This window comes from Atractosteus spatula, chromosome 1, assembly GCF_055471065.1.
Source record: "Atractosteus spatula isolate fAtrSpa1 chromosome 1, fAtrSpa1.hap1, whole genome shotgun sequence".
Taxonomy (NCBI): Eukaryota; Metazoa; Chordata; class Actinopteri; order Semionotiformes; family Lepisosteidae; genus Atractosteus; species Atractosteus spatula.
The window spans coordinates 28,873,769-28,901,677 of NC_142706.1; positions in this window are offsets into that span (position 1 = coordinate 28,873,769).

Consider the following 27,909-nt stretch of genomic DNA (forward strand, 5'->3'; position numbering starts at 1 on the left):
TCACCACACTTAAGCTATCAGTGGGGAGGAGAGCAGAGTAATGAAGCCAATTCATAGAGGGGGATTATTAGGAGGCCATGATTGGTAAGGGCTAATGGGAAATTTGGCCAGGACGCCAGGGTTACACCCCTACTCTTTTCAAGAAATGCCCTGGGATTTTTAATGACCACAGAGAGTCAGGACTTCGGTTTTACATCTCATCCAAAGGACAGCGCCTGTTTACAGTATAGTGTCCCCGTCACTATACTGGGGCATTAGGACCCACATGGACCACAGGGTGAGCGCCCCCTGCTGGCCCCACTAACACCTCTTCCAACAGTAACCTTAGTTTTTCCCAGGAGGTCTCCCATCCAGGTACTGATTAGGCTCACCCCTGCTTAGTTTCAGTGGGTTGCCAGTTGTGAGTTGCAGGGTGATATGGCTGCTGGCTAAATAAAATGACTTAGCTTCAAACATGTTGTGCTATTTAGAAATATAAAAAATGTCAATATAGTGTCCATAATATTTGCTATTTTTGTTTTTCAAAGAAGTGTTTATTTGTTAAAAGAAAACTCATAGTGATAGCTGGGTTTGAACACTCAACCTCAGGCTTATAAGTCAGTCACGTAAGCTATCACACCACGTGGAAAGCGGTGAAACATCCCTACATATATCGATAGATAGTCTTATACTACTACTTGTGCTACAGTATATGAATAGAATTATATCATTATTAATTTCTTTAGATACACGATTCCATATTATATTCCCTATTAATCACATTCTTAAAGTATGCTTTTGTTTACTCCAATAACGAGTGTATTCATAGAAAAGGTTAAAACTATCAGGTTTCAAAAGTATATAAACTTAATATGGTCAGAAGGAGCACGTAAAAATGTTTCCGAAATGACCACATGTACGATTTTGATGCTTAAAAAGTTTAGGGAGAAATGGAATACTGGTGTGTATTTTTTCTTTAAACTACCAAGACCAGCCATATGCAGTTTACATAATATTTTTATGTCCCTAAATTAATATTGTTTATGACCATCAGGTGTGTTATGCTCCCCTTCCTTTTATGCTCAGCTACTACAATTTCCCTTTAGTTGTAAAATTCCATATAAATATTCAATACTAAAACGGGCACAGTAAAGACATTTAAATCTTTCTACGAAAGTCCATCATTGTAGACAAAGATGGACTTAAAGAAAGAAAACAGTAGTCTCAACTTTTCTTTTCACACATACGTGTTGCTAATTTAATTATAAAATATTTTTTATGAAAAAAAAATAAATTTGATGTTTAGAGTTGGAGCTCAAACAACTTGATGAATAATTAATAAAACAATCCAAAAAAGGGGTTACAAGCCTTAAAGATTCACAAACATTCACTATCTTTCAAGCACAATTCTATTCATTCAATTCACCAAATGACTGCTCCCACAGCAATTTAATTTACATGACCAAAAGCCTGGCCTCTCATTGTAGAAATCCCATGCTGTTAAGAGTGTTAGGGCACTATGCCACTTTAATAGGCTCACCTTACCGTACTATTAACCATGTTACCCAGCAAGACCTTTTTTAATCGTACACAAATAAGACATATAGTAAAAGCACTATATAGTTGTATTCTCATATTATCTCAATATCCCAGGAAAACAGAGTGAGTGCAAAAAGATTCATTTTCCTACATGATGTACAGAAAAGAGCCCGATTTCCTAAAAAAAAGAAAGTTGTAAAATCGAATTTTGCCATTTCCCTGACTACCATACAATTATGGCAAAAAAACAGCACCCCATTGATTAAAATATTAATGAAAATACATAATAATAAACTAAAACATATAAAGTCATATTGATAAACTATATGAAAAAATCAAATCAAGTGAAATAGAGCAAACAAGACAAATCTGATGACTGATTTGAGTTTGGCAAAAAATCCTTCAAAAAAATCCTTTATGCTTTATCGGCCTCACATCATTCTCCCAGGAAACACACAGCTGACTACTCCTGGACTGATGCGCTATGTTCTGTTCTGTTGTGTTACGCCCTCTGTAGCCAGAGGGCGCTCCTTCTCTGTCCTGTCCCTAGTTTCCTGCTTTGCTGTCCTTCCATTCTCCCTCTCTGTGTACAGTAGTGCCTCCTGTCCTGACTTGAGGAGCTCAGCGAGCTGTTTCTGGAGAGTGAGAGGGAGAGGGGTGCGGAACCAGGGAACTATTTACATGGAAAACGGGCGATCTCCCCAGCCTGTACGCCCCTTTCACTGTGTGACAGCTGCAATAGTCAGCGGCCTTCCTAAACCCTGCCCTGACCACTCCTGTCCTGCCCCTCACCGCGCACCCCAGCCGGGCGCTCTTCAGCCGCCCCCCGGGGCAAATGCACTACAATACTAAAAATAAGATACACTCTTTAGACATTCACAACAGCGACTGTCAGAAGATAGGACACAGCAGCTCAGACACCCGTTGAATGGAAAGGGGCGCTTTAATTTTCTGTACGGCTGGTACAGCACCCCACAGCACCCGTTAGCCAGCAGAGAGAGAGAGACACACACACTGTCTCATTGTCAAAAAGTAATTGTTTTTTACCTTTGTACACTTTTTTTTACGTTCCTCTTGTTTAACAGGAATGTTTTGTTTCTGGACAGACTGTTAAACTAGAGGAAAAGAACGCCTCCTTCTTCGAAGCATTTCGTTGATCCGATCACAAATTCTTTTCCAGTCACACAAAGTAAGTGTTGAGAATCTCCGATTCACCACGCTACTAATGGTTTCCCGGAGATTGCAAGGCAAGGCACTTTTGCCTCTGGACCCATCGAAATTTACCAATGTGGTCCACCCCCAGTAGATTTCAAAAGTCACAAAATTTCGAAACACAAGGGCGGCGTAGTGGTCGGCTCTCGGTTTCCCATCTATACCGACGCACTGCAAGTACAACCCCCCCTCTTTCTCTTGAGTGATGGGCAACAGTTGGATATCTGGGAGTTAAAAAAATGTTTCCATTTTCTGATCACTCACTGTTTGGATACTCATCTCACCTGCCCTGTTCTTTGTTTTCCTGTTATTTGCTGTGCATTCCTGCTGCGAACCACTCCTGCCCTCACACCTAAAGAAGACTATTTTACATTTTCATTTCATAGTGCAATTAACCCTTGCTAGTATCTTTGCGGCCTTTTGAAAGTCAGTCTGTGCTGTCCTTTGAAAGCGAGATGATCTCTGGTCTTTGACAAAACAAGGCTCGCCAGATAATATGAAAAAGACATTTTTTACCTCACTTGCTGTCTTCCAATCACATTACATCAACATCCAAAAACATGGTTTCTTCTCTTAACATGCCTTGTAAAGATGACTCATAGCTTGGCTTGTTTTTCAGGAAGTTAAAAAACACTTGAATTACTTATCCAGTCTCTCAAAATAAAATTATTTTTCAAGCAATGTAACGTAAGATGCTTTCTAACGTCGGGCAATGTGTTTTTTTTATCAAACATTGATAGATTAAAAAATCATTCCTAATAGTAATTATTTACCCGCATAAACTTATAAAGGTTGTATTTTCGAACAGTAAAGAGGTCTTAGTATTTTTAGTTATACAGTAGTTGTGCAAACTCTGGTGAGTTGTCTTTCTTGATGAGTTTCAAAGGGAAATAGGTTCGTATTCGTCTTCCCTGATGCAAAACAGGGTCAGGGGGCAGGGTGTGTGGGGAGGGTGTGTGGATAAACTTTCATACTTGACTGAGAAAGCTTTAGGGAACTTAACAAGTTTTAAGGCTTTCTGTGTTTCCCTTCCAAAGTTCAAAAAGGACATTGAGTGTTTCCTGGATTTCACTGGTTATTAAAGATTTATTAATTACATCACCACCACTGGTCATGGGGCTGTGGAGTGAGACAGGGATGCAGCCCGAGCCCAGGCCTGCAGGCCTGCAGCCTGAGCCCAACACTGTTTAATATCTATATCAACAAATTAGCAGGAATGTTGGAACAGTCTGCGCTCCTGGTCTCACACTATACAACACAGAAATCAAGTTCCTGCTCTATGCAGATGACCTGGTCCTGCTGTCGCCCACAGAACAGGGGCTGCAGCAGAACCTGGCACTGCTGGAGCAGCACTGTCAGACCTGGGCGCTGACAGTCAATCTGGACAAGACCAGAGTTATGGTTTTCCAGAAAAAGCCAGACCTCAGGGAAACAGGTACAAATTCATACTTAACAACAACACATTGGAGCACTCATCCAGCCACACATATCTCGGGATATCACATATCACATATACCATCAGCTCATCTGGAAGTTTTGACCTGGCAGTGAAGGCACTGAGGGAGAAGGCACTCAGGGCTTTCTACGCAATAAGAAGGAGGCTCTTCAACATCAATCCACCAACAAGAATCTGGCTCCAAATATTTGAAAGTGTAATCCAACCCATTGCCCTATAAGGCAGTGAAGTGTGGGGTCCCCTCACAGACCAGGATTACACTCAATGGGACAAACAACCCACAGAAACTCTGCACATGGAGATCTGTAGAAACATCCTCCGTGTGCAGAGAAAAACACCTAACAATGGGTGCAGGACCGAATTAGGCCAGTACCCACTATCAATAAACATACAGAAAAGAATATTAAAGTATTGGCTACACCTAAAAAACAGCGACCAAAATTCCTACCACCACAAAGCCCTGCTGAGCCAAGAGCTGAGTCCAAAACAGAGCCCCCTGAGCCAGCTGGTCCTGAGGCTCACTGGCCTGAGCCACACCGACACTAACCAGGATCAGGACAGCACTGCTAGAGCACCACAACTCAGACTCAAGCACGCCACAGCACAGATCAAACAGCAATATCTCACACTGGGACACACACACACAAACACAACATAAAGTGGAATGCTACAGAACCCTAAACAGACAATACACGCAAGCCAAATATTTGACCAAGATAAGAAACAACAAAAAGAAACAGACCCTGCCTGAAGTACAGGCTCAGTGACCATAGCCTGGCCATAGAAACTGGGTGACACAGGCACACCTGGCTGCCCAGAGAGGACAGGCTGTGCTCCCACTGCCAGCATGGAGAAATAGAGACAGAGGTGCACTTCCTACTTCACTGTGACAGGACACGGGAAAAATGGAATACTGGTGTGTATTTTTTCTTGAAAATACAGTACCAAGACCAGCCATACACGCCTTTATATAGCACCTTTATAAAGTGCCTTTAAATAGCGCCTTTAAAGGTGGCTTCTCAAAGCGCTTTACAGGATAAAAACAACAATAACAACAACAATTTTGTATTTCATTGCACTTTGACAGATTGTCTTTAAATCAATTGTTGTCAGAATACCCCTGCCTCCAAACGAGAACAAAATTGCGACAATTTTATTAACGGGCTTTTTCAGTAACTCAAAGTATTTATTAAAAGTAATAATTTAACAATATATGTAAATGTTTTATGATATGTTGCTGTTGTGAATGTCTGTAGAGTGTATCTTATTTTTAATTAACATTACATTATCATTCTCACAGTGCATAACAAGGATGATTAATAAACATATGCATAAACATAATCTCATTGCTAAATAGTCAAGTCTAGCCAAATGAGAAAACATCAACTTTATTTAAACTCCAACTAAAGTATTAATGGTTTTTAATTACTGTACTTTTATGGAACATGACTTTGCTAAAATGTATTTAAAAATAAAAACAATTACAATTGGCACGCCTGTAGCTTTTTCACACGCCTGTAGCCTGTAGCTGAATAGGCAGTGAAAACACTTGTCTGTCTTTCCGTGGGGGGAAGGGGGACTGTCTTTGATTGGAAATCTCGACTATTCTACTCTGATAAATAAACTAATAAACTTGTGTTAACAGAGACCACAGTATGCTTAAGAGTTGTCAAACCGGTTTTTATTTATTTTTCGGCACAGGTCAGGTCTGGCATTTTTCTGGAAAACCATAACTCTGGTCTTGTCCAGATTGACTGTCAGTGCCCAGGTCTGACAGTGCTGCTCCAGTGCATCGGTATAGATGGGAAAGCTAGAGCCAACCGCTACGCCGCCCTCGTGTTTCGAAATCTTGTGACTTTTGAAATTTACTGGGGGTGGACCACATCGGTAAATTTTGATGGGTCCAGAGGCAAAAGTGCCTTGCCTTGCAATCTCCGGGAAACCATTAGTAGCGTGGTGAATTGGAGATTCTCAATGCTTACTTTGTGTGACTGGAAAAGAATTTGTGATCAGATCAACGAAATGCTTCGAAGAAGGAGGCGCTCTTTTCCTCTAGTTTAACAGTCTGTCCAGAAACAAAACATTCCTGTTAAACAAGAGGAATGTAAAAAAAAATTGTACAAAAGTAAAAAATCAATTATTTTTTTACATAGAAAAACTGTGTGTGTGTGTGTCTCTCTCTCTGCTGGCGCGCGGGTGCGGTGGGGTGCTGCACCAGCCGTACAAAGAATAAAAGTGCCCCTTTCCATTCAACGAGTGTCTGAGTTGCTATGTCCTATCTTCTGACAGTCGCTATTGTGAATGTCTGTAGAGTGTATCTTATTTTTAGTATTGTAGCGCATTCTCCCCGGGGGGCGGCTGAAGAGCGCCCGGCTGGGGTGCGCGGAGAGGGGCAGGACAGGAGTGGTCAGGGCAGGGTTTAGGAAGGCTGCTGACTATTGCAGCTGTCACACAGTGAAAAGGGCGTACAGGCTGGGGAGATAGCCCGTTTTCCATGTAAATAGTTCCCTGGTTCCGCACCCCTCTCCCTCTCACTCTCCAGAAACAGCTCGCTGAGTTCCTCCAGTCAGGACAGAAGGCTCTATTGTACACAGGGAGGGGTGGGAGGGGGGAACAGCTGATACCTTGATTTCTCTCCTGACACAGCTGGATGAGCTCCACCAGTCAGGCCAAAAGGCTCAACTGTACACAGAGAGGGTCGGGAGGGGGGGACAAGCCGATTACCTGGATTATCTCCAGACACAGATGGATGAGCTCCTCCAGTCAGGACAAAAGACTCTACTGTACACAGAGAGGGGTGGGGGTGTGGAAAAAGCTGATACCCTGGCTTATCACACAAACCATAAGAATCAAGTAATAGGTTTATTCCATGCTGAAAAAAAGAAGAAAGAAAACACATTCCATAAGAATCAGCGCCTTTATATAGCGCCTTTAAAGGTGGCTTCTCAAAGCGCTTTATGGGATAAAAACAACAATAACAACAGCAACAATATTGTATTTCATTGCACTTTGACAAATCGTCTTTAAATCTATTGTTGATTTATGGTTTGACAGTAAATGTTTATATTGTAACGCATACAGCCTTCATTTCTTTAAAAATTTTTAAAAATCCCTTGCGCAGCCTGAGAGGGGGTGTCTGCTCTCAGTGACAGCTGACAATCCTCCATACACTCAAGTGAAAAATTAATAACGCCAATGTAAACGTCGTATTTACAATTTGTTGATAATAAAAATGTTAAGTTCTCTAAAGCTTTGTGTGTAAGCATGCGTAGGCAGCAAAAGATCAGCTAAACTGGGAAGATGCGACACTGAAGATATTATTAATAACCTACTGGAGCGATTCAGAGCGATTAAAAAATGACTTAGATTCGAACATGTTGTGATATTTAGAAATATAAAAAGTCAATTAATTGTCCATAATATTGCTATTTTATTTTTTCAAAGAAATGTTTGTTAAAAGAAAAGTCATGGCACTGGCTGGATTTGAACAGCCAACTTCTTACTTACAAGTCAGGCAAGTAGACCATCACACCACTCGCACGGTCACATGAGGAGTGGTGAAACAGCCCTACACATACAATATCAATAGACATTGTACAGCATATACTATTGTGTTGCAGTACATGAATATAATTATATCATAATTATTTTCTTTAGATACGCGATTCCATATTATATTCCCTATTAATCAAATTCTAAAAGTATGCTTGTTTACTCCGGTATCGAGCGTATTCGCAGAAAAGCTTAAAACTACCACTTTTTATACATGTTATTTCACGTTAGTTAAAGACTAAAATGCTTAAAATGTTTAGGGAGAAATGGAATACTGGTGTGTATTTTTTCTTTAAAGTACTGAGACCAGCCATATACAGTTTACATACTGTAATACTGTATGTTTATGTTCCAAATGTAATATTGTTTATGGCCTTCACACGTGTTATCCTCCTATTCTTTTTATGCTCAGCTACTAAAATTTCCCTTCAGTGGTAAAATTCCATATAAATATTCAATACTAATGAATGGGAATGAATTTTGCTCTGTTGTCATTGTTGCTCTTTAACACAAAGCATCTAGCAATCAAAATGTCCTGTTTTTTCTTAACACTCGTTTTTCCATACTGTAGTTTTAAAACTTGAACAAAGATGTGCCACATGCATACAGCGTGATGTTGTATAGTTTAAAGCTACTACAATATAAATATATATATAATATAATAAATATATTTATTTGTCCTGCATCAAAGTTTAACTCGTTCAGAATGTCCAACATTACAAACTCTGAGCGCTTCATTGTCTATTGCAACAGTATCAACAGCAATGTAGTTAAAAGGAACATGTCAAAATGTTTCCAAAATAACCACAAGTGAATGAGTTGAGGTATTCAATAATATTAGATATATCATAACAATAACCCCGAATTGTTTCATGTTCATCATGCAATCCAACTGAAAGAAGGACACATAATTCAACACGAAAATACTTTATTGTTTCATTGACCAAAAGTAACGTCACACTCTCTTGTTTAATCTGTTGTTTTGTTGCTGCACAGACTGTTAAACCAGAGGAAAAGAGTGTCTCTTTTTTCGAAGCTTTTTTGTTTATTATTTGTTTCCATTCATACAGAGTAAGTTTGAGAATCTCTGATTCATCATGCCTATAATGTTTTCCCAGAGATTGAAAGGCAAGGCCTTTTTGCCTCTGGACCTGTCGAAATTTACAGATGAGGTCCACCCCCAAGAAATTTCAAAAATCACAAAAATACTAAGCAGAAAGCGGCATAACGGTTGGCTCTGGCTTTCCCATCTGTGCCAATGCACTGCACGTACAATCTCTCCTCCTTGTCTTGACTGATGGGCAAAAGTTGGATATCTGGGAGTACTGTACATGGCATTGGCATTGGAATTCTGCTGTGGCACAGAGTCTTCAAACCACAGGCATTTTAAAGATTGCAATTATTGAAAATGTTCACAGATTTTATTTAACAATATCTAGTACCTGGTTGCATTTTTAGAAACCTTAGGTTAAATGAAAATGGGTCCCATGTGTAAGCGAGCTCATAACGCAAGAAGGCACTGGGTTACATTTTTATGCATAGGCTGAAACGTTCAGAAGTCTCTCAAAAACATAAAAATGTAACATTGTACTGCACGATGGGCAACTGATTCTTTCAATTTTAAACAAAATCAAAAATAAGAAACAATAATGTGCCTGCCTAAATTAGACATTGCATGACTTTAAAATACATTAAAAAATGAGTTTAGATATTTAAAAACACTTTTTATGCCCTAAAAAATGGTGTTTTTTCTTCCACTTGATCAGCTTAGAGTTTTCGTGTAAGTTGTAAGTTCTTTTAACCTTTAAATTAAATATTTAAAACACTTTATTTGTGTAAATGCAACATGCATTTTGTACAGAAATAAAATCACGTTTTCTACAGGTGTTAAGCAGATCAGCAGGGTGCTGACAAAATAGCGCACTGCCCACTAACTGTAACTAACTACAGCTTCTATTTTTTATAAAACATTTAGTAAAGTTTTATCTATACAAATACCACAGTCTATTGATTGTTTATTTCTGAATGTCACACTTAGTTTAATATTTTATTAACATCTAAATAAGAAAGTCAGGTGTTAGCATAAACTATTAGTAATCAATAATATTATAATTTGCAATGTAATGTTTTTTTGCACTTCTTCTACGTTATGTAAAAACATTAATTTATAAGACTTTATTCAAATATACGTTAACTCTGATTATCATAAAATAAGTAAAACACAAACTTATAAAGTAAAACAAGTGTCTCTTCAGTGTCTGATCCTACTCTCTCTCACCTGTTTTGATTTGGACACAGAATGATTAAAAATGGGAGGGGATGTTTTCATGCCAGCCAGCGCATTATCATATTGCACCAGAGGGAAGGGGAAAAAGCTGGTAGTGCCTGTGTCATTTATTTCAGTCTCCATCACTCTGCCCAGTGATATAACTTTTATATAAACAAGATCTAGTAATGGTTCAATTTTCCAAAACTTTATTTTGAATAAAGCGAATTGCAGGTGTAAGCGAGTTTATAAAGACAGAATTACTGTTTCTACGTCTGTGAAACACCTGACTGTAAAGCTTTCAGCGCTTTGTATATATTCCAATCTTAGCAGGGGATGGGTGTGTGGGGAAACGTTTAGGCTGCAATTGAATTGGGGCTCTGTATTCTTCACACCTGAAACATTGTTTTCTCTGAAAGTGTTTTCTTCCCTGTTTAGCTGATCTTTTGCAGCCTATGAATGCTGACACAGCTCCCTACATGAATTGAGACAGCTTTAGAGAACTTTACCACCATTATTTTCAACCAATTGTAAATCTGACATTTACATTGGTGTTTTTATTAATTTTTCACTTAAGTGTATGGAGGAGTGTCAGATGTCAAGGAGAGCTCCCCCGCCTTCCCCTCGCTGACAGACTGACAAAGCAATTGGGACGAGTTAATTATCCAGCCATTGCAAAGGGTGCAACTGCAGCCATAAATAAATAAAAAATAAACTTAATTAGTAATTGTAACAAATTGTCACATTTCACTTCCTTGCATAACAATCATGACGTTCTCATCCAAACAAAGGTTTGATTTATTTTTTTACCTTGCCATTCAAGTGCGAAGTAGAGTTAACAGCTTAAGATTTAAAAGGTTATTAATAATATCTTCCGTATCACATTAACATTGGAATGTTCTTAAAAGTGTAAAAAGAGGCGATACACAGTGCATCTCCTCTATAACTTCAGTTTACAGAGAAACTGTAAGAATACTGGAGTTTAATAAGCAAGAACTTATTCTTGTTATGCATAACAAGAACATTGGCATCTAGACAGTGTACATTAATAAACAACAGAGAAAGTGACTGGTTCAATTGATGGTGAAACCCAACTGTCTTCACTGTTATGGTGTGGTTTCAACATATGGATAAGTTGCGCGGCCAAGGATGGCATCAGGGCCTGGAGCCTTGCGTGGATTGGTCTTTTTAAAAACTTTACACACATCTGCTCTGGATATGATCAGTGGGTTTCCGTCTTGAATTTCTGGAATCTTCCTGACTGGATCTGCGTTACTGACCTCAAACCGAGTATAGAATGAATTTAGCTCATCAGGAAGAGAGGCAGACTGTTGTGCGACATAGCTGGGTTGCGTTTTGTAGTCTGTAATGGTGCGTATACCACTCCACATGGACCGTGTGTTGCAGCCATGATAATATGACTCTAATATTACTCTGTAGTTGTATTTAGCTATTTTGATAGCTTTCCTGAGGTCGTATCTGGATTTTTTGTATTTATCCATATCGCCAGAATTGAAAGCAGCTCTCCTAGCTTTCAGCTTGGCGCGTATCTCGCCATTTACCCACGGTTTCTGATTTGGATATTAGTGAACAGTAATTCTGGGAACCACATTTTCAATGCATTTACTGATGTAGTCAGTAACATAGTCCGTATACAGATTGATATTATTTTCGGCAGCTTCGCTGAAGATCTGCCAGTCAGTGGTAGCAAAACAGTGATTTAGTATAAAATCAGATTCATCCGACCAACGTTGAATGGTTCTTAACGCTGGCCTCCCCTGTTTAAGCTTCTGCTTTTGTTTAATCCGATAACGAACGTATTCACAGAAAAGGTTAAAACTATAAATTTTCACAAAGTATATAAACGTACAGTAATATAGTCAGAAGGAGCACGTAAAAATGTTTCGAAATAACCAAGTGTAAGACTTTGATGTTTAAAATGTTTAGGGAGAAATGGAATACCGGTGTGTATTTTTTCTTTAAAATACCAAGACCAGCAATATACAGTTTACATAATATGTTTATGTTCCTAAATTAATATCATTTATGACCTTCAGATGCATTACGCTCCTATTCTCTTTATGCTCAGCTGCTAAAATTTCCCTGCTAAAACAGTGTACAGCTTAAATTCTAGAATTAGAAAAAGATTGTCCCTCATAATAGACTGGGATTCAGTACAATGGTTTTCTAGAAAGAGCCCAAATGCTCCAAACATCCCGTTAAGCTTTCACAGCTACACCTGGCGGTTTTACATAGAACTGTAGTCACATTATGGAAATTATCTAAAATGCTGCAGACTCCCCCTGTCTATCACAGACTCGCACAGTCTAGCGCAGTCTCGGGCAGCCACTCAACCGCAAACTACTGCAGTATCCCTAGCGCATTCTGAATGGCTGGATCTGTATGTCATATCAACACTCAAGCAGTATAAAGTAAGACCATTATAGTGTACTGGTAGTTTACTTGTCTCAATAGAATCAATGCTCTCACATACTCAGTGCTCTCAAGGTAGATTCACAAATTTAAATATGATATACTGACAAGAACCTTATACAGATGTAGCCATTCAAATTGCGCGGCACAGACACGTACTGGAGGTAATTGGCTATGGCCTCGCGCATCGTGACGCGCGATGACACAAAATACTGAGGTACCTGATTGGTTGACCGACAGGGGCACTCGTGGTGCGTTGGTCGGTCATAGAAAGATTTAAATGTCTTTACTGTGCCCGTTTTAGTATTGAATATTTATATGGAATTTTACCACTGAAGGGAAATCTTAGTAGCTGAGCATAAAAAGAATAGGAGCATAATGCATGTGAAGGCCATAAATGATATTAATTTTGGAACATAAACATACAGTATTACAGTATATGGCTGGTCTCGGTACTTTAAAGAAAATATACACACTAGTATTTCATTTCTCCCTAAACATTTTAAGCATCGAAGTCTTTAACATGTGAAATAGCGTGTAAAAAAGTGGCAGTTTTAAGCTTTTCTGCTAATATAATATGGAATTGCGGTTCTAAAGAAATTAATAACAATATAATTATATTTGTGTATTGCGACAGGGCTGTGTAGGGCTGTTTCACCTCTCTCTTCATGCGACTTCCCCAGTAGCCTACTGGTTTATGTCCCTGTTTCGTAACCCACAAGTTGTGTGTTCAAATCCAGCTGGCCCCGTGACTTTTCTTTTAACAAATATTTCTTTGAAAAAATAGAATAGCAATATTATGGACAATTAATTGACTTTTTATATTTCTAAATATCACAACATGATCGAATTTAAGTCATTTTTAATAACAACGAATAGTCACCTTCTTTCCTTCTGACAACTGTCCCTGCTTCTGCTTCCTGCTTCTATCGTGTGTGTGTGTTTTTTCAAATACATTTTAGAAAAGTGTAATCTATAGTAAAAAGCTGTACACCACCTGCTATATAGATACATATTGTAATACTTTCGGGTTCAGATAGGACGGACACGAGAACTCAGACTTGCGGAGTTAAAGCAAGTAAAAGCCTTTATTTTTCTTCTCCGTCACTACCTGCCAGCCCGGCTCTCCCGCACCAGAGACCAGAGACACACAGCCCGCCCCGCCAACAGCGCGAGAGAGAGAGAGAAACACCCAGAGGTGCAGAACACCCAGGGGTCCAGTCACATGACTTTGGGGTTGAGTTTCGAAAGCTTAACCTATCAGCAAGACAGCAAAGACATTTTTCCAAGAAAGCTTAGCCTTTGTCACTAATGAAACCACTCAATAAAGACATACATATAGAAATGGACAATTAATTGACTTTTATATTTCTAAATATCACAACATGTTCGAATCCAAGTCTTTAATAACAATGGGTAAACTGGGTAAACTATCACAAAGCTTTAGAGAACTTAAAATTTTTATTATCAACAAATTGTAAATACGACGTTTACATTGGCGTTATTCATTTTTCACTTGAGTGTATGGAGGATTGTGAGAGCAGACCCCCCTCTTAGGCTGCGCAAAAGATTGTTTACATTTTTCTTAAGAAATGGAGGCTGTATGCGTTACAATATAAACATTTACTGTCAAACTTTAAATCAACAGTTGATTTAAAGACGATCTGTCAAAGTGCAATGAAATACAATTTAAACTGTATTACAGCAGCACAATGTGCTTTTTCATCGTGTCTCTCTCTCTGGTCGGCGGTGTGGGAGAGCTCGCTGGCAGGTGGTGACAGAAAGAAATAAAATAAAGGCAGCTTTTAACTCCACAAGTCACACACCAATACTCCATTTCTCCCTAAACATTTTAAGCACCAAAGTCTTTCATGTGTTTTTCATCACTCTCTGCGGGAGTGCTGGCTGTGACGAATTAAACCGGTTTCACAGGTATTTTCAAGTGGTCGAGTCTTCAGAGGGAGGGGGGGACAAGGTGCCCAGCTGACAAAAAGTAACACCCACCACAGCATTTCGTTGATCTAACTAACAAGGATGGGACATTAGCTAGCCAATATGATAAAGGAATAACTTTTTTATTTTTTTAGCACATTTATTTGAACATTTCCATCGATTGTACAAGCACTGAAAAACTGTTCAATCCCTAGTTCGTCAGGCATTTTATTTTACTATAACAGATAGAAAAAATCCCTTGCTTTTAAGAGAGCATTTCATAATTTCTAACAACGAAAATTATTTAAACTGTGACACTTTTATTGTTCAACGAGAGCTCAAAATATCACAAGGATCCTCAAGAGATCAACAAAGACAACAGAAAAAGATATGTGTATAAGATACTGTCCATGGGAGTCCAAGCTTTTTTATCTATGCTAAGTAGTCTTTAATATTTCTTCATTACACAGTGAAGTCAAAATTCCGGTATGTGCCTATGTATGCTGGGCAAACGTTCCGAGGTAAAATTCTTCCAGCACGGGGGTACCTTTAAAGTGGAGACGACGGCACCGAAATTTTTTGGCATGCATAAAAAATAGCAATTCTGTCAGTAAGCCCTAAATGAATTAATAGCAAACATGGTTTACATAAAAGACATTTTTCCAAGAAAGTTTAGTCTTTGTCACTAATGAAACCACTAAATAAAGACATAAATATAGAAATCTTAAGATTTTTAAAATACATGACTTTGCTAAAATGTATTTAAAAATAAAAACAATTACAAACGCCAGCGGAGAGAGAGAGTTATTACTTTGTCAGCACCCAGACAAAAATACAATGCTTTTAATCATTCTTAATCAGATGGTGAGAGTAAAGGGGGAGCGATAAGGTTGAAGGTGAGGAAAAAGAAGTGAAAGAGGGGGAAGCTTAATTGACTAGAACAGGGGAGGGATGTTGGTTTTGCATAAGGGGCGGGACTATGGAAATTAGGTCTATTTGGGAATATGGAGTTACATGTTCTGGCTGTTTGTGAATTATCGTTGAATATGGAGTGTTAAGGTATTGATTTTGTGTAATGCTTTATGTTGAAACTTGAGATGGATTTTCTTTATGATAAAGAGGATAAACTGGGATGGGAGGAGGGTTTGGTTTTGCATAAGGGGATTATGATAATTGGAAGAATTTGAGAGAGTTTGGGGTCTGTTTTTGGTTTGTATTTCGAATAATTTGTACAAGATATTGAGATTTGTTGATAATTGGAGGGTGGTTTTGCTTTAATGGTTTGATATATTTGATTTTGTATTGTGGTTGTTATCTATGTTTTTGGTTGGTATTATGTTTATATGGTTGTTTTTGTTGGTTGTTTGAACATACAAACTTGCAATACAAACCATGTGCTCTTGTGTAGTCTGGTTTAGAAGCTTTGCTGTACTGCTAAATCTCAATAAGTCTATTTTTTTACTTTCTTTCAGTGTGGTTTCTTTTAAAGTGTTTTTCTTTCTTTCACTTCTTTCACTTCTAAAACTGAGAGTCCAAACAAAGGGACACTGCAAATCGTGCATTGTTTCCTCAAAGCTATGGAATGATCTTTCTATTTATATAAGATTTTCTAAGTCGATCAGCAATTCAAACTTACTTTTATACTTCTTAAAACTCACAAATGTATGCTCTAGCCTTTAATTTTAATAGCTTTAAAATTATATACAAATGAAGCCATTTTAAATGTGCAAGGTGTCAGGTGGTTTACTGCGACAAGTGCCATGATATGGTGAACACCACTGTATAATGCCATATTTATTTTTTCATACAATCTGATGCAGGACTGCACTAAAACCAGGTAAAACTTGTAAAACCAGGTGGTGCAATGAATCCTTAATGGCTGATCAGAACCAAAACCTTCCGCCTAGCACTGTCTCTTCTCTCTCTTTGGATCTTACTGTCCATCCCATGTCCTTCCTTCTCTTTTTCTGTGTCTTATTATCCGGTTAAAATGTTTAGGGAGAAATGTAATACTGGTGTGTATTTTTTCTTTAAAGTACCGAGACCAGCCATATACAGTTTACATACTACAATACTGTATGTTTATGTTCCAAAATTAATATCGTTTACGGCCTTCACACACGTTATGGTCCTATTTTTTTTATGCTCGGCTACTAAGATTTCCCTTCAGTGGTAAAATTCCATATAAATATTCAATACTTAAACGGGCACAGTAAAGACATTAAATATACATATACATACTGTATACAGTACACTTTACATACAGTAATATGTTTATGTTTCTAAATCAATATCTTTTATGAGCATGTGAAAGGCATGGTGAATCGGAGATTCTCAAAAATTACTGTACTTGGTGTGATTGGAAACAAATGCGTGATTGGATCAATGAAATGCTGTGGTGTTACTTTTACAAAGACGGTCAATGAAAAAAAGAATGTGGACCAGGGCAATACTTTGAGTTTACAGCTTGTCCAAGGTCATTTATTATTAATACTATTAGTAATATCTTCGGTAAAGACTTTGATGGCGACAGCTCAAACATGAGAGGTTGAGCTTTATTAGCTCCACCTTGCGGAAATTCCGGATACTATTAATTTACTTGTGGTACCAAGTGGTATTATGCGGAACTATGCGAGAATTTATGGTATTAATACCGTAACTTGCGGTACACAGCGTCAAGCGCACCGCAAAATAATGCGGTATCGCCCGCTTGTTTTGAATGGCTTCATCTGTATATAATAACTGTAATCTGTCTTGCTTTTTCCATGGAAAGACTTCTAGTAATCAAGAAGGCTGAAGCCTTGTTCTGCACGAAATCTCCTCATCCATGTGTTGTGTAATCGGATTAATCTTTGTAGCTGTTCAGTTTTGCTTGCTGCTGGAATAATTTCTAAGAAAACCAACAAATATTTCAGATTACACCTGGTACAGACATAACAGATGCAGCCATTCAAAATGGGTGGGGTATTTCGCGGTATACCCCGGTGGGCGTGTCGCGTCAAAACGCAGTATCACGCGGTATATCGCGTCATTTGACGTCATGCCGGAAAGTAACCGGAATCACCTGGATTCACCTGACAACAGCCAGGAGGAGCCAATAAAGCTTAACCTCTCATGTACAGCATTTGAGCTTTTAAATTTAAACTGTGTATTACAGCATGTTAATCATCAGTCATTAAAAAGTTGGTATATTTTATGAAAGCAAGATTGCTCAGTTGGACAAAAGTACACAACCTACCTTTATTAGAAATATTTATGCATTAAAGCCTTTACCGAAGATATTACTAATAGTATTAATAATGAATGACTTTGGACAAGCTGTAAACTCAAAGTATTACGCTGGTCCACATTCTTTCTAACCGTCATTTTAAATGAAAATACTTTTATTTTTTTCTTTGACAAACACCACAGCATTTCGTAGATCTAACTAACGAGGACAGGACATTAGCTAGCCAATACGATAAAGGAATGACTTTTTTTGCTAATTTCTTTAGCACACTTGTACAAGCACTTGGAATCTGTCCAAGCCCTACTTTGTCAGGCATTTTCTTTTACTGCAATGGACATAAAAACTCCCTTGCTTTTAACAGAGCATTTCATAATTTCTAACTACGAAAATTATTTAAACTGCGACACTTATCATTCAACCAGAGCTCAAAATATCACAAGGATCCTCAAGAGCACATCAAAGATTGTATTAAAAGATACTTGTATCAGATACATGAGAATCCAGGCTTTTTTATCTACGCTTTCTTTTCCGTATACCAGATATTATGCCAGTCAGATTCCAGGAATCGGTACTTTAAAGAAAAAATACACACCAGTATTCCATTTCTCCCTAAACATTTTAAGCATCTAAGTCTTTAACTAACATGTGAAATAGCGTGTAAAAAAGTGGTAGTTTTAAGCTTTTCTGCTAATATAATATGGAATTGCGTATCTAAAGAAATTAATAACGATATGATTATATTCGTGTACTGCGACAGGGCTGTGTAGGGCTGTTTCGCCTCTCTCTTCATGTGACTTCCCCAGTAGCCCACTGGTCTACAAGCCTGCCTAATAACCTAGAGGTTGTTTGTTCAAATCCAGTCGATGCCGCAACTTTTCTTTTAACAAACATTTCTTTGAAAAAATAGAATAGCAATATTATGGACAATTAATTGACTTTTATATTTCTAAATATCACAACATGATCGAATTTAAGTCATTTTTGATAACAATGAATAGTCACCTTCTTCTCTTCTGACAACGGTCCCTGCTTCTGCTTCCTGCTTCTATTGTGTGTGTGTGTGTGGGGGGGATCCCTTTAGATCTCCCTTCAGATTTAAAAGGTTATTAATCATATCTTCGGTGTCGCATCTTACCAGTGCAGCTGATCTTTTGCTGCCTGGGTCAACTATCACAAAGCTTTAGAGAACTTAACATTTCTATTATCAACAAATTGTAAATACGACGTTTACATTGGCATTATTAATTTTTCACATGGGTGTATGGAGGATTGTCAGCTGTCACTGACAGTGGACCCCCCTCTTAGGCTGTGCACACGATCTTTTAAATTTTTATAGAGAAATGGAGGCTGTACAGTATGCATTACAATATAAACATTTATATTGATTTAAATCGCGTTTTGATTTAAATCGCAAACGCGTTTAATTATATGTGTTTTTTGAATCATAATCAGACAAATGCAACATAAATTGATACAGTATCTTTGTCTTCTAAGTATCTTAATAAACTTTCAGCATAGCTTTCTCCCTGTTTAGATTTATTTTTCTTGGGATTTTGGGATCAAACGTGGAAGGATTAGATTATAATCGTTTTTATTTTTTAAATACGTTTTAGAAAAGTGTAATCTATACTAAAAAGCTGTACACCACCTGCTATACAGATACATATTGTAATACTTTCGGGTTTCGATAGGAGGGACACAAGAACTCAGACTTGCGGAGTTAAAGGAAGTGAAAGCCTTTATTTTTCTTCTCCGTCACCACCTGCTAGCCCGGCTCTCCCGCGCCCCCGCCCGCCAACAGCGTGAGCCAACACACCGCCCGCGCGCCCGAGAGAGAGAGAAAAGAGAGAGAGAGTAAGACCCAGGGGTGCAGAAGCAGGTAACTATTTACAAGGAAAACGGATACCTTCCCAGACTGTACGCCCGCTTCACTGTGGGACAGCCGCACTGGTCAGCGGCCTTCCTAAACCCCGCCCTGACCACTTTCACTCCTGTCTTGCTCTTCCCCCTGCATCCCAGCCGGGCGCTCTACGGCCTCTGCCCGGGGCGAATGTATATTTAGATATTTAGACCCGGCGCGGCATTGAGAGAGCATCTGCATTTATAACTTACTTTTTAAAATTAGTCAAGCAATATGAAGCATCTCTTTTTACTTTTAAGTCCCTTAATTATCATTGAGCACAGCTTTCTCACCACTTAGATTACTTTTTGATACCATCCTTACACAAAGCAGAAACTTCTTGTATTTTCCGATGACATACAAGTGGAAAGATTACAGATTTTAATCGTCTTTAATTTTGTTACGTTATACGTTTTAGGAACGTTTCATCTATACAAACACCACGAAACTATTCTCGATTGTATTTCTGAATGTAATGTTACACTTACAGTAGTTCACTGTTTTAAATACATCTAATTAAGAAAGTTAGGTGTAAGCACTTTAGGTCTTTTTTTCTGAACCAGGGAAAATCTGATCATGTTTCTCTATAACAATAATAATTTTTTTTTACATATCACCTTTAAAAGTGGCATCTCAAAGCAATACAGTAGATGTAAACCACAGATTACAAAGTAAATACCCAGACAAACGCAAACGCGTTTTTAATAAAATGCTTTTATTCATTCAGCAGAGAGAGAGAGAGACATCCAGCAGAGAGAGACACACACACCGGTTTTCATTGACAAAAAGTAATTGTTTTTTTTACATTCCTCTTGTCTAACAGGAATGTTTTGTTTGTGGACAGACTGTTAGAATAGAGGAAAAGAGCGCACTGATACTGTTTAGACTTTTAATTATTTTAAACTGTATTACAGCAGCACAGTGCACAATGCAACATAAATTTCAAAAATGCACTTGGAATCTGTCCAAGCCCTACTTTGTCAGGCATTTTCTTTTACTGTAACGGACATAAAAACTCCCTTGCTTTTAACAGAGCATTTCATAATTTCTAACTACGAAAATTATATAAACTGCGACACTTATCATTCAACCAGAGCTCAAAATATCACAAGGATCCTCAAGACCACAGCAAAGACTGTATTAAAAGAATCGCGTATCTAAAGAAATTAATAAGATATAATTATATTCGTGTACTGCGACAGGGCTGTGTAGGGCTGTTTCATCTCTCTCTTCATGTGACTCTATTCAAAAGCCATTTAGCAAAGATCTTTTTTTCTGAACCGGGGAAAATCTGATCATGTTTCTCTATAACAATAATAAAAAACATTATTTTACATATCACCTTTATGTGATATCACTTTAAGGACAGCACAATGGACCGCGCAAAGAAATTTAAATTAGTCTTCTTTAGGTGTGAGGGCAGGAGTGGATCACAGCAGGCATAATCAGCAAATTAGGAAAACAAAAAACAGGACAGGTGAGACGTGTATCCAGAGAGCAAGTGATCAGAAAAAGGAACAGCTGTTATGCCCAGGTTTTCGACGCAATTGTTTTAACTTGCTAATGCATCAGACACATTTCCTGGGGTATTGTGTTTTAAATAAAATAGGAGTGTCTTTCCCTGGTATTCGCTCATCGGTATGGTGTAAGTTTTATCTGTACCATACTATACAGTATATAGGTACAGAATTCAAGCTGCACCACTGTATCACTTTGGTAAGGAGACGGACTATGGCCAAAATCATGAAGACTCTCTCACACCAAATAATGAAGATGAAAAGAAACGGGAAGTCAACACGGGACATTGTACAGCATTTGGCTTCGATGGACATCTTCGTTTGTGAAAGCACAGTGAGACGACATTATAAAGGGGAGAGGAGGCAAAGAGAATCTAAACCGAGGACGATTCAAAAGTAAATAACTTTCTAAAAATACTTTTCTTGCAGGTAAATACATCTCTTTTTTTTCAAGTCCTATTGTGCGAGCTATCGACAGACTAACTGATGAAAATGATGAGCTACCGGCGATGCAAGTCCAAAGACGGCTATAGGCTGACCCCGGTGCGAGCGTTAGTCCGACATCGATAAGAAGAGTGCGCAGGAGGCTTGGATGGAGATACAGAAAAACCAACACATGCCCCATGATAAGGCTAAAAAACAAAGAGGAAAGACTCAAACAAGCATTCCAATGGATTGAGCAGGGGGAGGCATTTCATGATGTACTTTTCACCGACGAAACAACAGTGGCTCTGGAACAGTTTTCAACAATGTCATTTTGTAAAAAGGGGAGATATGTGGACAAGCCAAAGCCCAAACATCCACTGAAGGTTCACGTCTGGGGGGGTATATCTAGAAGAGGCCCGGGACCACTTCTTATTTTCGAAGGAATTATGGATCGTGAATTCTTCGAGGAAGCCGTGGTGAAACAGCATGCCACCCCATATATCAGGGAGCACTTTGGATCAAGGCACCGTCTCTTTCAAGACAACGATCAGAAATACACAGCAGCAAGGGCGAGGCTTGTAGCAGAAGGAGTGAACTGGGTGAAAACTCCAGCCGAATCCCCAGATCTAAATCCAATAGAGATGGTTTGGCATTCGCTGAAATACTATGTTTGGAAAACTGCTAAGCCCGTCACAAAGCAGGAACTGATCGATGCGATCTATAAATTCTGGGAGGAAGAACTGACCAAACAAAATTGTAACAATTTTATTAACAGGCTGTTTCGTGTTCTTCCTAGGATTGTTGACCGGGGCGGGGGACATTCGGGAGTGTGAGTCTGAGAAAGACAGTCTCACAAAACATTCCTGTTAGACAAGAGGAATGTAAAAAAAACAATTACTTTTTGTCAATGAAAACCGGTGTGTGTGTCTCTCTCTGCTGGATGTCTCTCTCTCTCTCTGCTGAATGAATAAAAGCATTTTATTAAAAACGCATTTGCATTTGTCTGGGTATTTACTTTGGTCCTTTTAACTGTTTTTCCATCTACTGTATTGCTTTGAGATGCCACTTTTAAAGGTGATATGTAAAATCATGTTCTTTATTATTGTTATAGAGAAACATGATCAGATTTTCCCCGGTTCAGAAAAAAAGATCTAAAGTATACTAGTTTGTCATTCTTCTCATCCCCTCTTTGCTAAATGGCTTTTGAATAGAGTCACATGAAGAGAGAGGTGAAACAGCCCTACACAGCCCTGTCGCAGTACACGAATATAATTATATCTTATTAATTTCTTTAGATACGCGATTCTTTTAATACAGTCTTTGCTGTGCTCTTGAGGATCCTTGTGATATTTTGAGCTCTGGTTGAATGATAAGTGTCGCAGTTTATATAATTTTCGTAGTTAGAAATTATGAAACGCTCTGTTAAAAGCAAGGGAGTTTTTATGTCCGTTGCAGTAACAGAAAATGCCTGACAAAGTAGGGCTTGGACAGATTCCAAGTGCATTTTTGCAATTTACGTTGCATTGTCCATTGTGCTGCTGTAATACAGTTTAAAATAATTCAAAGTCTAAACAGTATCAGCTTTATTTATGGGTTGCAATTTAAAAAACGTCAAAAACCGCACTCAAAATACAATTTAGAGCTTTCTGGCAAGGGGAGACACCCAAATTAATAATGTGACATGCCACTGTTTGTGCATGAACAAGGTTATACTGCTATTTCCTTAGATACGCGATTAAAAAAAAAAATTTTTTTGAATCCCTGGCAGAACCGGGCATCCATAAGAATCAAGTAATAGGTTTATTCCATGCTGAAAAAAAGAAGAAAGAAAACACATTCCATAAGAATCAGTGCTTTTATATATCGCCTGTAAAGGTTGCTTCTCAAAACGCTTTACAGGATAAAAACAACAATAACAACAACAACAACAACAATATTGTATTTCATTGCACTTTGACAGATCGTCCTTAAATCAATCAATGTTGACTCTTCTCTCTTTACTACTTGTTTGGAGTGACTGAGCTCCTCTCTGTACCACACAATGATCCCCCCAGAGTCTCTGCCCCGAGTGATTTGGGTTTTTTTGACAGAGGGCAAAAAACTCTCTCTCTCGCTTGCCCTCCCCCCTGTGTATTGTCTGCTTTTTTTGTGCTGTCCTTTGACAAAAAAAGGCTTGCCAGATAATGTGAATCAAAACCTGTTTTTCTAGCTTCTAAAGTCGTGTGATGTGTAAGCAGGAACACATCATTATATCTTACATATGAAAAATACATAATATAGCTCCCAAACAAACGCAAACGTGTTTTTAATAAAATGCTTTTATTCACTCATAATCTGACAATTTCAGGAAGACTAAGGAAGGACTAAGGGAGTTGTCATCTGTTGTTGAAGCTCTGTGAGCTCGGTGACTTTGAGACCACTTGTTATCCCAAGTTGTTTGAATCGCCACAATTCAAATAGAGAAAAAAGAGCTGACTGACAAGATTTAAGATGTGGTTGTCAATGTTGGATTAAAAAGAACACGTTGCCCGACGTTAGTTGCTTTGCTTGAAAAATTATTTTATTAAGAGAGACTGGATAAGTAATTCAAGTGTTTTTTTAACTTCCTGAAAAACAAGTAATAATTTAACAATATTTGCAAACGTTTTATGATATGTCGCTGTTGTGAATGTCTGTGGAGTGTATCTTATTTGCCTGTCCTGGCTGTGCTCTCTCTCTCACCCTCCCCCCCCCCCTCTCTCTCAATTCAATTCAATTCAAGGTGCTTTATTAGCATGACAGATGGGTACAATCAGTGTTGGGTATTTACTTTGCTTTGAGATGCCACTTTTAAAGGCGATACATAAAATCAAGGCTTTAACTTCTTGTGTCTGTCCTATCCGAACCCGAAAGTATTACAATATGTATCTTTATAGCAGGTGGTGTACAGCTTTTTAGTATAGATTACACTTTTCTAAAATGTATTTGAAAAATAAAAACGATTACAATCTAATCTTTCCACGTTTGATCCCAAGATCCCAAGAAAAATAAATCTAAACGGGGAGAAAGCTATGCTGAAAGTTTATTAAGATACTTAGAAGACAAAGATATCAATTTATGTTGCATTTGTCTGATTGTGAATCAAAAAACACATATATTTAAACATGCGTTTGCAATTTAAATAAATATAAATGTTTATATTGTAACGCATAGGTGACTATTCATTGTTATTAAAATGACTTAAATTCGATCATGTTGTGATATTTAGAAATATAAATTTGTTTGGTGCGAGTGAAGTTTCATTTAATCTCTGACCCAGGGAAAAGTTTTATTTTTTCAAAGAAATGTTTGTTAAAAAAAAAGTCATGGCTTCAGCTGGATTCGAATACCCACCGTGTGATGTGGGAATCAGGAACCTAACCCACAGCGCCACCGGCAACGTCACATGAGGGGTGCTGAAAAAGCCCTACAGAAACATTATCAACAGACGTTGTACAGCATGTACTATTCTTGTGTTGCGGTACATGAATATAATTATATCGTTATTAATTTCTTTAGATACGCGATTCCATATTATATTCCCTTTTAATCAAATTCTAAAAGTATGCTTGTTGACTCCGGTATCACGTTATTTAAAGACTTCGATGCTTAAAATGTTTAGGGAGAAATGGAATACTGGTGTGTATTTTTTCTTTAAAGTACCGAGACCAGCCATATACTGTATGTTTATGTTCCAAAATTAATATCGTTTATGGCCTTCACACGCGTTACAGTATGCTCCTATTCTTTTTATGCTCAGCTACTAAGATTTCCCTTCAGTGGTAAAATTCCATATAAATATTCAATACTAAAACGGGCACAGTAAAGACATTTAAATCTTTCTACGACCGACCAACGCACCATGAGTGCCCCTGTCGGTCAACCAATCACGTACCGCGGTATTTTGCGTCAACGCACGTCACGATGCGCGAGGCCGTAGCCAATTACCTCTGGTATGTGTCTGTGCCGCGCGCTTTGAATGGCTGCATCTGTAATGTACATTTATGCCAGAAAGATGCCATTTACTGTACGTTTACGTGTGCGGGATGGTTCAAGTTTTAAGAGGAACTAAGGTGTCAAGAGTAGTCAAAAGTGAGCTATTAAACATTTGTACTTTGTCCTCTTGATCATAAGAGTTAGAAGAGTAAGATAAAGACAATAGAGCAGAATCCTCTAACCAATTCTTATTAACTGATCTCCAATTGTGAAAACATACAGCATGAGAGTGGAAAGTTTGAAACAGGAAAATCTAGACTGAAGAGAATAGCTAAGTGGTCAGAGTGGCCCAGTTCAAGATAAGTGAAAAACAAGAGTCATTTGTAATTACTTAATCCAAGGTGTGGCATTTGATATGAGGCTGAAAATAAGATGTGTGAGTTAAAGGCATTCCAAAAAAAGCTAGAAAATCCTTAGCTAAACTGGAAACCATAAATTGACAGTTAGATTAGAGTCAACAAGAATAATGATCCTCTTAAATCTGAAACATAAAAATAATGTACATCAGCAAACTTACCTAAAAACACATCATTAAGCTATTAAAGAATAAAGAACAGAGACATTTAATAGAAGACACAAAAAAGAAGAGAGCAGAGGTACAGTAAAAAGACTGACAAGAAGCTTATAAATAACAATTATGCCCCACCACAGCTAGAAGAGTGAGATTGTTAAAACAAATCAATTGTAACCTAGAGGGACATTCTTGTTAAAGACAAGACCATCATTATGTCTTTACCAGGTATAATCAATCACAGATAATTCTTTTTTCCCTGTGATAAAGTCCTTTAATAAAACAGCATTGTTGTTCAGAGATCAGGTTTTGAGTAATGATGATCTGAACGGTCTCAGCGAACCAAGGTGTTTGTTGGAAAGCAGAGTGTGTTCCAGGGATGGAAAAGAGAATAGACTGTTCAAGTCATGCTGGTGAGGGATGATCTAGCAGCCTTGGGCTGAAAAATAGGCACAGTAATCTGCTAGTGGAAGAAAGCAGAGTCCAGAGCTACAAGGATGTATGTTTATGGAAGCACGGTCCCATGTGGTAGTAAAATAAAGGAGAGAGAGAAAAATAGAAATGTATTAACTGAATAAAAACAAGAAAACTGAAGACTGATGAAAGAAGTGCAGCCTGAAATGTCTGTATTCCCCCTTAACTGGAAATGGAAACCAAATCTGATATAATCTTACAATATTATATTCCAAAATTATAATTTTATTGTATCTGCAGCACAATGGCACAGTGGTTAGCAATGCTTCCTTGCAGCTCTGGGGCTCTAACTTCAATTCCATACCTGAGGTTCCATCTGCATGGAGTTTTTATGTCCTCCCCTCCAGTTGGTTTTCCCAACAGTCCAAAGACATAATGTTAATTGGCTTCTGGGAAAAACTGACCCTGGTGTGACTGTGAATGTATCTGTGTCTCTCCTGTGATATCCTGTCCAGGGTATATACTGCCATGCATCCACTGCTTGCCAGGACAGCATCTGGTTTCCCTGCAACCCTGGAGTTGGATTAGTAATTAGAAATGGATGGATGGATTGTATCATATAATATTAAAATATTATAAATTGAGTATGACATTTGCATCATGTTTCTGTATGAATTTTGTTTCTTAAATTTACCTAACATTTTACTTACTTAATTACTGTTAATAAGCTGTGGTCTTACAAAAAATGTGTACTAGTGATCTAATCTTTCCTATGTTATAAATCTTTGCAATTACAAACTAAAATTGTCAATCCAGTCATGCTTCTTAGCAAGAACTTTAGATACGGTCTTCTGTATCATCTTTATTTGTAAGACGGCTTATAGGAAATACTGGATTTTCCTATAACATCTTTTGTTAAATTATACACTATCTCTTAGCTGACATTCAGTATGTCACTGTTTCCATAGAAACACTGATAGAATGGTGTTAAGTCTCACACAGATGAGATGAGTAGTGTAACAAATGAGATCAAACATTGTAGATAACCTCCAAAAGGAAGAACTCATTTAAGCTGAGCAAGTCTCTTACAGGCATGTTGACAAGGTATTGCAGAAAGCAAGTTCAATATGTTGCAATGCTGGTTTCTATACAAAGTCTATTTCAATGTGTATTCAGTATTTTCTTAAATACTCCATATGTACATTTGCAATCATGTACACAAGTTACTATTTGTTTATAAGTAAGGGCCTTACTTGATTGATCGATTATTGTCTTCTGTTTGATAGGTAGTGTAGGCATCCTCTCACGAGGCACCAGTAAATGTAGGGGTTTTGTGCATTACTGGGACAATTATTAATTGTTGCAGTAAGTCACAAAATGATTCTTTAATGGCTATTAGAATCAACCTTGCAGGGTAATTCAAACAACGCACACACACGGATACTAATACACGAGAATACATTTATTTATACATAAAATGTGCATATAAACATAACAGATAGTATAGTGAGGGTTAGCAGAATACAAAA